This window comes from Cyprinodon variegatus, unplaced genomic scaffold, assembly GCF_000732505.1.
Source record: "Cyprinodon variegatus isolate N-32 unplaced genomic scaffold, C_variegatus-1.0 Scaffold8, whole genome shotgun sequence".
Taxonomy (NCBI): domain Eukaryota; kingdom Metazoa; phylum Chordata; class Actinopteri; order Cyprinodontiformes; family Cyprinodontidae; genus Cyprinodon; species Cyprinodon variegatus.
Window position 1 is genome coordinate 428,571 of NW_015150461.1, and position 14,165 is coordinate 442,735.

The window sequence follows — 14,165 nt, forward strand, 5'->3', positions numbered from 1 at the left end:
CTGTGCTGCTGCCATCGAAGCCTTTGTTTATAGATGTTGGACATCGGCCTGTTTCTACAGTGTATAGTCCTGTTTCACTAACTGACTAACTGGATGTGCTCTCTTCATCCTCTGACATGGTAGCTGGCTCGGAGCTCGTCTGCCTGGCCACGTGTTTCTTGGACCAGGCAGCCTTTAACAGTTGCTTTTTTTTTTTATCTCTGCTTCTGTCTCCTTGAACCCCAGGTAGATGGCTGCTCACACTGAGCCTGGTTCTGCTGGAGGTTTCTTCCTGTTTAAAGGGAGTTTTTCCTCTCCACTGTCGCTACATGCATGCTTAGTGTGAGGGATTGTATTTGAGTCAATGAGTTGATGCAATTAATTGGTTTTTCTTAGATAGAAAACTTTGAATCCATTTGACTGTATGATCTGGTTGAACTGTAAAGTGCCTTGAGATGACATGTGTTGTGAATTGGCGCTATATAAATAAACTGAATTGAAATGATTTCCCCAATGTGGAGCTTCTTTTGAGCTATCTTGGCAAAAGAAAATGGACAAGCCAGTAGCAGTTGCTGCATTGTTCCCCAATCTCCAAAATTATTATCATAGCATATGGAATAACACCAGGAATCTAAAAGGACATGTTGAATCTTAACAACTTCAATAATCATTTCAATAGGTATTAAAGATATAAACTTTGCTGAATTTGTACTAGAATATAAGAATTTCCTGTTATTTTTGTACATGGAATTTACATATAAGGTTTTATGTGATCATCTAAAGTTAAATCTCCATGTCGGATACATGAAATCTAGAAAAACAAAAAAAATGGTGGATGTACTGCATGGCAAAATTATTTTCATAAAAAAAAGCTGAAACTAGGCTCCAACCCTGAAGGGTACAGAGCTTCAGTGATCCTTAATAATTCCTCTGGCTATAACCTGAAGGTGACAGAGTACAGAGGCGTGAATAATGTGATAATTTGAGGTTTTATTTTTCGCTGTCTGAACTATCCAGACATCCAATCATCAAAGGATGCATTTCTTATTGACATGTCACAGTGAAGTGCAGGCATCTTTCCTGTAAAGCTAAGTATTTGCAGTGTTTGAGATTGACTGCCCTGCAGAGGGGAGGAGGAGAGCCTTTTTTAAGGAGAGCTGCAGGGGTGAGGTCTCCTCAGATTTGTGCTGGTGCTGTTTTCCCACAGGGCCCTCTGCAACACACCGTTCCTGATGCTCAGCTGTCAGAAAACTAAAGATGGAGATGTGTTGATGCTTGCCTGCCAGAAAATCACAGCCCAACTGTTCAGTGCCAAAAGCCACACAAGCGTGGCAGGTGAGACACTGGATTACATTTATTCTGCAGGAGAAAGAGAGGGTGAAGGCGTTATAAGCACTGGTGAAGATGAAGCCTGAATTCAGAGCAAGTTCTGTAAAAATTGTGATTTATTTATTTTAAAAAAACAGGGTCAGTGGGATTTCTTAAAATAATACATGAAGCAATAACTGACTGCACAGGATTGGCAGTAATACACAAGTCAACAACGAGCTTATCTCTGTCTACACGGAATACCAAAGCACTTCTGGTGCACTTCATTAATTATGTAAATAAGTATTTGTTTTATTTGTATTATCGTCTCTTTGGTGCAGTAATCAGATTTTCAGCAGGTGCTAGCCAGAGAATCATGTCTGGTGTTGAACAAGCATTTCTGTCTCTGAAGGTTTTTTTTTTTCCCAGTCTGTGAGGAATCTGGCATGTAAACAAAAGAACAGGTGGTTGGATGCAGAGAGGAAAAGGAATAATGTCATTTCTACAGTACGCAGAGGTCTGTATGTTTATTTCTCCGAGCTTGTCTGACTGTACATATAGCCATAGCAGTAGTTCTAACTTCACAATGACAAACACAAATGACAGCTTGGTTATACTGTGCTTATAAACTGCTGTTTTTTAGTATCTATATGTCCTTATATCTCCTCTGAGATACAGAAATCCAGCACTTTGAATAAAGCATAAAACAGAAATAACTTGCCAGTTTGTTATATTCAAGTTACAAAAACAGCGCCAATGAAATCCTAATCAGAGACAATCAGTGTTTCTAGGAACAAAGTTCTTAGTTATTATAAATCTGTGTCGTTAGTTTGAAACAAAATAAAATATATATATTTTTTTGGTGTCTTTTGGGAAGCTGGGGTGGAAAGGTGGGGGTAATAATTCCTGTGTTTTGTTAAAAAGCTGATTAGATTAAATAAATACTGTGCAGGATCATCATTTATCATGAATGTGCTGTACAAAGGTAGTTCAATGTCAAAGTCAACTTTATTTACAAAGAATATTAAATTAAATCCCTTGATCATGGTGCTTCAGTTACACCAACAAAAGCAAGCAGAATTCATCTATAATAAGGATAAATAAACCAGAAGGTTTAAGTTGTCTAATAATTAGGCATCTGTAAGTCAACCCGGAGGAACAGAAATAAATCCCTTTCAGAAAAACATTTCCAAGACTTTGTGGTCTGAGGTGATAGAGCTACAGTAATATATTGGATGACCACATCAAATGATTGATGGGCTAATAATCATGGAACATTGAGGAGAAGCTGGTTAGTTGACTTGAGTTTTTCCTCTCCACTGTCGCTACAAGCATGCTTAGTGTGAGGGATTGCATTTGAGTCAATGAGTCGATGCAATCAACTGGTTTTCCTTAGATAGAAAACTTTGAATCAATTTGACTGGATGATCTGGTGAACTGGAAAGTATTTCGAGATGACATGTGTTGTGAATTGGCGCTATAGAAATAAACTGAATTAAATTGAATTGAGTCCTTTCTAAGTTGTTCCATCAGTTCCATCAGGTAAGATTTAAAGTCTATTTCAGTTCTATTTATTTATATTTCACTAAATCCCAGCATACATAATCTTTAGGCCACTTACAGAAATAAATCAATCAGATTATTCAGTAAGATTAGGTATTTTTTTTCTAATTATTGAAAACCAGCAGATTGCATCAAGTCATTTTGTTGTTGACTCAACAGCAACCCCTCACAGTAAACATACATACAGTGACAGTGGGGGGGAAAACACCCTTTTTAACGATAAGAAACATCCAGCAGGTTTAGGATGGGGGGATATGATGATAGGGAATTTAATACATGTAATAATAATTAGAAGAATACATTCTATTTAAAGTGCCTTTAAGGACAGGAAAGGACATTGTGCAAAACTTAATTCAGGGACACTCCCTTCGTTATTGAGTATGATGTGTTCTTGTGTCTTCTTGTTTCTTGCAGGTGTGGAAGCAGACTTCTAGGAGTGTGTTGTATCATTCTCTCCCTCCCTCACTTTTTCTCTCTTTCTTTCCACCATTATCCCCTCTCCTTTTCCTATCTTCCTCTCCATCTCATTGTCCATTGCATATGATTTTTTCCCAAAGTTACTAATAGGTTTTCATAGCTAATTATCAAGTAAAACCTTATGGAAATTATTCAGCACCAGAACATCAGCTCTCAATGCTATAATGGAGAAAGGGGACATGCTGGAAAAAAATAAAATAATGAATTACCTATTGTGAAAAGAAGGCAATCCTTACCCAAGAATACTTCAAAAAGAGAAAAAAACATAATTAATGCAAGTGAACAATAATCTAAAACTTAATAAATCATATGAATTATTAATAAAAACACATGCAATTTCAATTCAGTTTCTTGTCAGTCAGGTTTGGGGTGAGGCCTGGGTAAGTTATTCAGAAAGCTTCTCTCAATTTCCTCTCAGTCATAGAATGAAGTCATATGTTCCCCAACAAGGTTATATTTGGGGAACATTTTAAGAAGAGCCGAATGATCTCCATTCCAAGCTATAGCATTCCCTTTGCCTTATGATCATTCACTATATGTAAATCATTGCAGGTTTTATAAACATAGTTGTTTTAGGACCTTCACCTTAATCAATAAAATCTAGCTTTTAAAGCTCAATCATGCAAAAGCTTCTGGAATATCTGGGCAGGTTCATTATTGTAGTGAGCAATACACAACAACACAGCTGAATTGGGGAGGAAATCCCAGGAGTTTTCCCCCCATGTAAACCTCAGTGTGAAAAATTTCCTGCAGCCGGATGCTGTTCTCCTGTTGATTCCCAGAAGGGAAACATTTTTAATGAACCCCCAGGTGATGACTTCCAGGTTTTCTGTTTGTTTCCTTTTTTTTTGTCTGTTTTTGGAGACCAATCATTTTACCTCGATGCCAGAAGCTCCCCAGATGATCACAACCTTACCTGAACCCATATTTGGCTGGAAACATTGCACTCTCCCTGCTACAGCAGTTCACTGGGGAAAACTCATCTGAATTTGAAAAAACAAAAGAAATGTGCCCTATGCAGAAAGAATTCCCAAGTGTCACAAACGTGTCCTGGAATTCAGATTTATCCAGCTGTATTTCATTCGAACGGAGCTCAGATCAAGCTGGAGGCAAGGATCATTTGGCAAACTGTGTGAATAGGAAATGGGGAAACCCTAAACTCTAACTGCATGAATAGAGTAAAAGACCTAAGTCAAAAATCGATAAAATAAAAGCATCTCAGAAGGAGTACTGACAGCCCAATTCCTTATCGCTGTTGGTAAAATTAAGCTTCAGTGTTTTGTTTCTAGAGAAACAATATTTGTTTCTTTCACATAATTTCCTTTCTTTTTGTTTGCTGCAGTTCCAAGCGGCTGATTGTGTTGAGATTCTGTTAGTTTTTTGATTGTAGCAGAAGTATGAAAAGTCACGCCAAACTAAAAAAAAAATGTATGTAAGGCTGTAACTGTGCACAGAATGACTGACAGAGAAGAAACAAGACTTTCTGAAATGTTGCTGTGAGCCCTGCTGTTTAGCCTGACGCCTAGAAACGCCATCTGCAGAGTTCTGTTTGTATGTCTGAGGGTTATGGAAATCTTTATTCACTCATTTGTGTCTGTCAGAGTCCTGCGATCATCGACTGGCTCCACTTTGAATCCTTCTCTAAACTATAAGGGCCAAAGGCTAACGTCAATTCAGTTTTGAAAGGCAAGATTCAAGTGTCCGTGTCTGATGTTATTGCTAGAAACTTCTAAGCTCTCTAAGACTTCATTGGCTGCTTCTTATATTTACAGGAGGTTAAAGAGATTTGTGGCCAGTGCAAAAGCTGATTTACTGCAAGTTGATCACATACATGACATGGTTTATAATGGAGACTTTGAATTCACATTAAGGAGGTCCTAATTCATCACGTTGTAGGAGTAATCATATCATTTTTCACTACAGACATTTTAACTTATCACATTATGGAACGCACAGGTAGAATTAATGATGGTTTGGTTCCATTAAGTACCCCAAAAAATGACATTGACACTTCTCTAAATGAAATGCAACCATTATAAATCCACCTCTGCCTCCCCCTCCTGTGGGAATTTAGAACGTCTGTGGGGAAAAAACGGTTTAATCCTTCATTCTTCCAAACTGCCGTAGCAGCATTTCTCATCAGGCTTTTTGACAGATTCAGTTCAGGTTTCTGCGGCGGAAAAAACCTACAGCACCGACGAGGCGGATGGCACGCAGATCCACTGGCAGGCACACCCTCCTCCATCAACAGGACATAAGGTGGGAACGATGGCTCAGTGTAGGCCCAGCGCAGAGTGGCTGAAAGGTTATAATAAACTCGGTGTGGATCAAACACACACCTTTACTGCAGCAACGTATTACTATGTGTGTGAGTGGCATACTGTTCTGTTTCCAAACTTAGATTTATATTTAGTCTTGCAAATATTTTGTCTTGCAGCTGTTTTCCATAAAATAAAATAAAAAAAATCATTGCTAATAAGCAATACAAGGTATTGGTCACACTAAGGATCGAAATAAGTACAGTTTTATAGCCCAAATCATTCCTTACATCAGATTTTGTTCATTCTGTCCTTTCCACCATAACTGAACTTGACTTCTTGTAAAAAGAAAAATTCCACATGGCTTGTTTTGAATATAGAGCAATGCAATCAGAGCGTCCTTGAACAGCCAGAGCTCTCGTTTTATTTGCGTAATTAATTTAGATATTTAATTAAATTCATGCTATGCTTTCAATGGCAGCTTAGGATCTGTTGGCACAGATGTTGAAATACTTGATAATGTTTAAACGGCAAAGAAATTCCTCGGATTGTTCTTGATATGTCAGGGTTTACTTTATTTGTTTGGTAGTCAACATTGTATCACATAAAGGGAGTTTACTCGTGTGTAATTTGCATGTTCCCTCATGAACCTGAGCTTCCTTCCACAGTTTTAAAAAGGATGTTATTTTAGCTATAGGTTAGCTGTGAGCGCGTACGTGAATAGTTTTGTCTTTTTCTTAGAACTGTGATGGACAGGCGACCTATCTAAGGTGGACCCCAGACCTCTTACTGATTGACTGCTGGGAGGGACTCCATGTATTTTTATGGCCCCTTGGAAGTATTAAGTACAGATAACAGATAAATAGGTTTAGTACCAATAAATACCAGGTTTTGTGAGGAAATGTTGTGAATAAGGTCATTCTTGTGGTAGCAAGACAGGTAATTCCCAAATGTCTTGATGCAGAGACGTTTCCTGGGTTTCAAGGATATGAATGATTTACAAACACATGGAAATTGTGCAGGGCGGCTCCATCTCAGGCAGTGTTTTCTTCTGTCTGGAAATATTCTTACATAAACTAGCCATATATCTGTATCCTACATTCCCCATGTTCAATCGGTTGCTGAATACAAAACAGGGTGTTACATATACAGTGTCTCGCAATACCAGTCATACCCTTAAACCTTCTATCATGTTACAAATCTCTGTGAATTTTACTGGGATTGTACTGCATCTGATATTCCTTCAAAAAGCCTTGAATGACTGTAAAGTAGAGTGTTTTTCGCTTTGTTTTTTTAGAAAAATGATATGAAAAGTAGTCCAATCATTTTTGATTAGATCATTTGACACTGGTACCCCCAAAAAAATCCAGTGCCACCAGATGCTTATGTCAAATTAGAGATATGCAGTATTTAACTTAAGCTGGTGAACAAACATCATCAATAAGACCAGGATATACCCCAGAAAGATTAAGGATAAAGTTCTGAAAAATAAAAAATCCCCATCTAGATTGAAGGTTTGTGCAACTACAGCCCTGCAAGGACATGGCTGTTAGATGTTTGGTCCCTCATTTACCAGAATAAAACCTCTCTAAGAGATTTTAACCCAATCGCTATCATTAACTGATGCATTACTTTCTCCGTTTAATAAACTACTGTGACTCACTACAGCAGTTACTCCGAGCTAACAGTAAAAGCCAGCCAAAGCTAATACACAAAGTCAGGTTCACCGAGCTAACCTACACAGACAAATGCTTCAAATGAGTTATTCCCCAAGTAGAAAAAAATGCGCTGATTCATCCTCTATAGAACAGTACGAATTAGTGTTGATTAGTAATGGGGTGTGATAGCAATTGTTTGCTCACTCACTGTAAAGCAGGCTTTGATTCACTCGCAATGAGAGTCAGGATTAATTTGTGCCACTGATCCCATCACTCGCCCAGTCTATGTATAAATTGTTGATTCGTTTCTGCAGTCAGGTTGAATTTAGACCGAATGGCTGTGTCTGAATGTCTTCCCTAATCCCTTTTTAGGGCACTATATAGTGCTTGCGCGCCATTTTAAAAGAGTGTTTGAACCACTTGTGGATGAAAATGTGGTTGAGTTGAAATTACCTGCAATGCACTGTGAAAAGAAGAGATAATCCATGATTACTAGATGAGCCAGATTGAGCCGGAAAAGGGTAGAGTGCCTTCTCCAGGTTAGGGAGGATATACTGCCCCTAGTGGAGGAGTTTAAGTATCTTGGGGTCTTGTTCAGGAATGAGGGGAAGATGAAGCGGGAGATCGATAGGTGGATTGGTGCGGAGTCTGCTGTGGCGCATGCGCTTTACCAGTCTGTTGTGCTGAAGAGAGAGCTGAGCCAAAAAGCAAAACTCTCCATCTACCGGTCGATCTACATTCTTACCCTCATCTATGGTCATGAGCTTTGGGTCAAGACCGAAAGAATGAGATCCCGGATACAAGCGGCTAAAATGAGTTTTCTCTGTAGTGTGTCTGGGCTCTCCCTTAGAGATAGGGTGAGGAGCTCAGTCATTCGGGAAGGACTCAGAGTAGAGCCGCTGCTCCTCCACATCGAGAGGAGCCAGTTGAGGTGGCTCGGGCATCTGATTAGGATGCATCCTGGACGTATCCCTGGTGAGGTGTTCCAGGCATGTCCCACCGGGAGGAGGCCCAGGACACGCTGGAGGGACGATGTTTCTCGGCTGGCCTGGGAGCGGGAATCCCCCGGAGGAGCTGGCCCAAGTGGTTGGAAAGAGGGACGTCTGGATTGGAGAGGGAGAGACAAATGGTGACAGACATGTTCTTTTCCAGGACCTGGTTTAGCTACAAGGCTTATCTAACTGCATGGATTCGCTGTTGCCTTGACTGCCTGCCTCCTTTTTTTGTTCAACTGTCAAGAACCAGCATGGACAAAGACAGGTAGGACTGATTTAAAGCACTTTTTAGAAAAGGCAAAGAAGAATGAGCAGTCTAAGAAAATAATATAATATAATGTACTTTTCCAGTTGTTTGTCAATTTGCATAGCTACTCTTAAATACACACATTCTGATAAAATAAATTGTCTTTTGAAGACTACTAATTTGAAGCTCACTAATAGCTTCTCCATTATTAAACTGGTACATTATTTTTTGGGTTTGTGACACCATATTGGACAATGCAAAACCCAGATCTGCCTTCACAAAGCCTTAGAAGGGCAGCATTTATGTACAAAAAGTAAACCTGTACTGTACATGAAATTATGTTTTTGTTTTTATGAAGTTTTTTGTTTTTGGCATTCATATAAATATACTGGTGTGATATCTTAGTATACATTTGATCGGTTTTTGGTATACATCTATTTTGAATTTATGACCCCCCCTGGAGAAAACTCCTCCAGCCACCATAGAAATACATAGGACAGACTGAATAATGATAGAGTAGAAGATGATGAGCAGCTATAGTAGAAGGTTTTACTTATTGAGTTGTTGGAAGGACAGTTTTTACTGAGCTTTCCTCTTAAAGCTGTCTTTTTACGAGGATTCAAGAGAAAGGACGGTCCCTTGAAAGCCAGAAGTGATCTAAAGTAGACAGAGTGATGATGAGGATGGTGAGGAGCAAGGGGTGGCAAGGGGTGTTCTTCAGGACTTCACTATCATCTCATCTCCACTATCTTGAGCAAATAAAGCTCTAGCTGGTTCCAACTGCACCAGGGGACAGCTCCACCTCTTGTCTGTATGTAGACTCATCATTGCCCTGTATCAGACACATGACAGCAAAGTAATGTGAGAGCTAATGGAGTCTGGTCCAAGAAGATGCAGTCATCTGTGTACAGTAAGAAGATGAATGATGAGATGTTGCTGATGGGTCAGCTACAAATCTTGCCCTGATGAAATATAAAGAAGAGGAATTTCGTTACTGAAAGTCAAAAGAATTCACATAAAATTGGCATAGTCATGTGCATGGGCGGTTCTAGACAGGGGCCAACAGGGGCCAGTGCCCCTGTAGATCATGTCCTGGCCCCTGTACTAAAGACATAATACTTAAAAGAAATTGTAATGATCATCTGTGCTGGAACAGACATGGTTACTAATAGGTCCTTTGGATCTATTTTACTAATTATTTAAAAACAACAGGTGATAGCTTCAGTGGTATTGAGATAGGAAACCAGGTTTCATCTGCTAAAGGATTTTTCAAAACAAAAATAAATAATCACATTTTTTACATCTGAAAATATCAGTTTTTTCTTGAGTCCTAATTCAGATTTTACAGAAAACTGTAATTTTAACTTAAATCAAATCAAAAATATGTAAAATTCATAAATTGTGAATGTATATTGACCTAATAAGATATAGAATTTTAATGAAACTTAATTGAATGGAAATGTCATGTCATGTAGCTCTCTTAATATATTTGAATCCCTTGCCCTGTTTTTCATTTCATGCTTTTCTGGGCCCCCATGAAAACACGCTGGCCCCCTCCTGGCCCCCTGGTACATTTGGGCTAGAACCGCCCCTGGTCATGTGTTATGGCATTTTTTTTAATTCAGATGTCATTGTGAAATTGATGTATGTGTGAGTAAATGTATATTTATTATTTTTATACCTGTGATAGAAATGCTATTCTTAGTCTGTGCAGCCTAGACGCAAACAACATTATAAATGGCTAAAATAAACGGGACGAAGGGGCAGTTTTCTGTCACAGCTGATTAAATCCAGAAGACTACTCAAGATCAGATTTAATTCAGGGCTCATCAACACTAGACTTCGTAAAGAAATAATATTTGAATGCATTTGATTTGTGATTTATCAAATGAAAAGGTTATCTTTATGGTGTGTTTGTTAGGAACATGAATTTTATTTCTGCTTGATGTCCTGAGAGAAGTCTCAGGGGAGGATTCACTAGATGGTTAGTCTTCGACCAGGTGATTGTGGAGCTTTTTCCATGAGGCACTGCAGGACGCTAAGGCTCTATTAAAGGGGAACACCATTTTTTTTTTTTTTACATTGGCCCCTTGATTTTACGTCATTACATCATGTTCTACTCACCAATATCAGTTTTGTGTCATTTGGAGCTGTTCCGTAGATACTGTATTCGGTTTTGTAATATCCAAGTAAATCTTCCTAGTCTTCCTATAGGCAACGAGTTGAAGGCACACTGAAGGCACATACCATCAGAACACTTTCGGGATGGACGCTTTGTGTATATACCCTATTTTATCATGGTTAAAATAGTTTTTTGTCTGTTTTTTGTAAAGGCATATGATGTGTCTATGCACCTTTAATAAGGGTGTGCAAAATAATCGTCATGACGATGCATCGTGATTCTAATTTTTGTGATCTACTGCATCGATTCTTGAAGATAAGAATCGATTATAAAAAAAAAAAATGAACAAATAAAATACATGAATGGTTGGCGCACATCAGCCAAATCAAGTGTAATACAACTTCCAGTCCAGCAGATGTCGCTGCGGATGTGTTGACGCCCGCTGCTTTGTGTCACAAGCATGTCCGGCCGTGGGATACTGAGATGAGTCATTTGTGAACAAAATATGGAGGAGACTGAGAAAATTCGCCCCGCGGCTCCATCACATTTCAAGTCAGATGCTTGGATGCATTCTGGCTTTAAAAACAAAGAAGGTAAAAATGAAATTGATATGATGCACGTCATTTGCAAAAGGACCACTGAGGCCATGTAAACGGCACTGATTATCCTTATTTTATTTTAAGTTTGATGAATCCTAAGATCTTTTTGTCAGTGTGTCCACACCAGTAATAGTAATATTTCTGTCCAGTATTTGTTTTCATGGTAACACCTCCAAAAGTCGTTTCAATAAATACAGCTATGTATGAATTCAGTTGCTTTCAGTTATGTATCAATTGAAGACACTATCCAGATCATACCTAGCCAGTCAGGCACTGGTAAGGGCTGTATCTTTTTCTTACAGTGTTCAGTGAAAATATCGCAATGCATCGCAATATTTCAAGTATCATGATGCATCGTGATAGAATCGCATCGTGGCATGTGAATCGTGATTTGAATCGATTAATGACTTCTTTGCCAATACCCACCCCTAACCTTTAATAATCACACAAAACGTGTGAGAGAAAGATCATACATGGAAGAAGATTATTTAATCAACCCAACCTGACATCTTACAACACTGTATGTGGAGAAGAGCTAACCCTGTACATCATCTCACATCTTTTTAGCAGGGAAAGAAGAGACACTCTGAGTTAGTGGTTAAATGCATGAAGCTAAAAACAGATACAACCTGGAAGAAAGCACAAATTCAACTGGGAAACTATGGAAATTCTTCTCGGTTAAGAATTGAATTGCTGGAATGGTTTAGATATATTAGAAAAGGGCAATGAAACTCCAGGTCTAACCTAAATTTTGAGTCAGTAATAAGACCTAAAAGATCATGTTCACAGACCCAATCTGTGAAATTTGCTTTAGCTTGAACTGTTTTGCATAGAAAATTAGGGAAATCGTTCACTAGATAAGCTGGTGGACAAGATTGTTCTGTACAATGTTGGTTAAAGGGGGCATTTTAACTGAAATAAGATATTTCAGGCAGCCTGAATCTTATTTTCCTACAAGTGGTTGCAGTTGTTACTGACCTCTGGACCTCCATCTTAGAGCTCATAGTAACAGCCTAATGTAGTCGGCGATGAAAAAGCAGACCACAGTTTTTCCCCCCAAACAAATTATTCAAGGTTTTTGGTAACAAAGCCAAACTGCCTGGGGCAGGTTTCACAAATTGACTTGCAGTCACATGCAGATCACAGCATCCCGTGTCACAAATAATTGTCACAATTTGCTTTTGGTACATCCATTTCCTGTGCCTCTGCATGACTCACAGCTATGATACCGCTTTTGATAACTTAAAAGCGTCATAACAGAATCAAAAAGGATGATGTCATATTGAAAATCACAGCTTGCGTGTTGCAAATTTCATGAAAATGTTCTGTCTCTTGGCTGCACTTTCCAGGTGTCAAAACATTTGCAATTTACACAACAATATAGCGGCTGTGTTGTGTCATTTAGTGGTGTTTTAAAGCAGGAAATGTTGTGACACTTGGTCTAAAACTCACTCATGCTCTGTCTCTCAGTCCATATTTATCAGGGAGAAAGAGGAGTGGGAAAATGGCCTATTATGCACAGTTTATGGCACTTCTGTGTTTTGTTATTTTGGGAAGAAAGCAGGATGTGGTGTCTCATGTACCAAGGGGGGAAATCTGTTTTCCTTGTGAAATGTCACAGGGAAAACAAATTCAACAGTCAAGTATCCAATTATCTGAAAAAGATCAACCCCTTCAACAGCTTTGTCACCAAGTTGGTTATTACTCAAGGATGCATGAGAATTCAGCAAAAAAAAAAAAAAAAAAAAAAAGCTGGTTGCCTTTGGGAGCCTGCGGGGCGGTGGGCATAACAACCAGCTGAAAGGAGGCATGCTTTTCCAGATGGCGTGAGAAAGCTAACCTGAGTTTGCCCTAATGGCAGCATGGTCTGATGAGTACACATCCAGTAATAGAATGTGTGTATGTGGGTTTGAGAGCGCACATAAAAACCCTCCATAGGGATAGGTTCCAGCAGATTGGGCTGCCATCAGGGAGAGCAGCACCACCACATCCTACTATTTAGTTCTGAGCCTCCATTTTCTCCAGGGGTTTACTGTGCTGCTTGTTTTACTAAATATTGTTTACTTTTGTGTGTTTGGGTAGTCGCAGATGTGTTTGTACTAATTTTTTCATAAATCTTGGGGTGAAAACTGGATGCCCAGCAGTTATATGAATTAAATCCCTGTTGACTTCCCAGTCATTAAAAATTGATTATCCACACAATGGCTAAGTGACAAAGTTTGTGTCAGGTCTTTTTATTTCAAGCAATGTTTGCGGTGACGCCTCTCCATGTCTCTGCTATAAATAGTATGAACATCAAGACCAAAACTCCTACATAATTTACTGCTTACAGTGCTGTAAATGTAATTTCTCTGCACCTTTAGCACAGCTCTCTAACAAGAACTGATGATAAAGCTACACATATGGCTTTAAGATCACTTTCAATACTCTTTAGCACATTTACAGTAAGCTAGTGATCCGTTTGCAGGATTTAAAGTATTAAAGACATATTTCAGTAAGGATACTTCAGAATTTTCTGTAAAAAAAAAAACTAGAAGTAAACTAGTTCAGCATTTTATCCCTTTAAGATAAATCTCTTGACATTTTCAACCGTCTGCTTTCTCAACGAAAAGAGCATAATTGAAGAAGAAATTATAAGAAAGAATGTATGCATTTATGTTTTAGATTAAAGCATGAATACTATTCTCAGTTTTTTCTTTTTTTTTTACTTTATCTCAAAAACTTCCGTGCTAAGAAAACAATGTTTCCTCTTGGTTTGTTTTCTGCAAATTTTTTACCGACAAATGCCAAGATTTCTCTAATTTAAAGGAGCCAGGTTATGTCTTGGCGTAATGTTGCTGTGTTAAAGTAATTCTAACTGTCCCTACAGGATCTGTAGTTGTCAATCGATCTTTACTGTCACCAGAGGTGTCAAGTAATGAAGTACAAATACTTCGTTACTGTACTTAAGTACACTTTT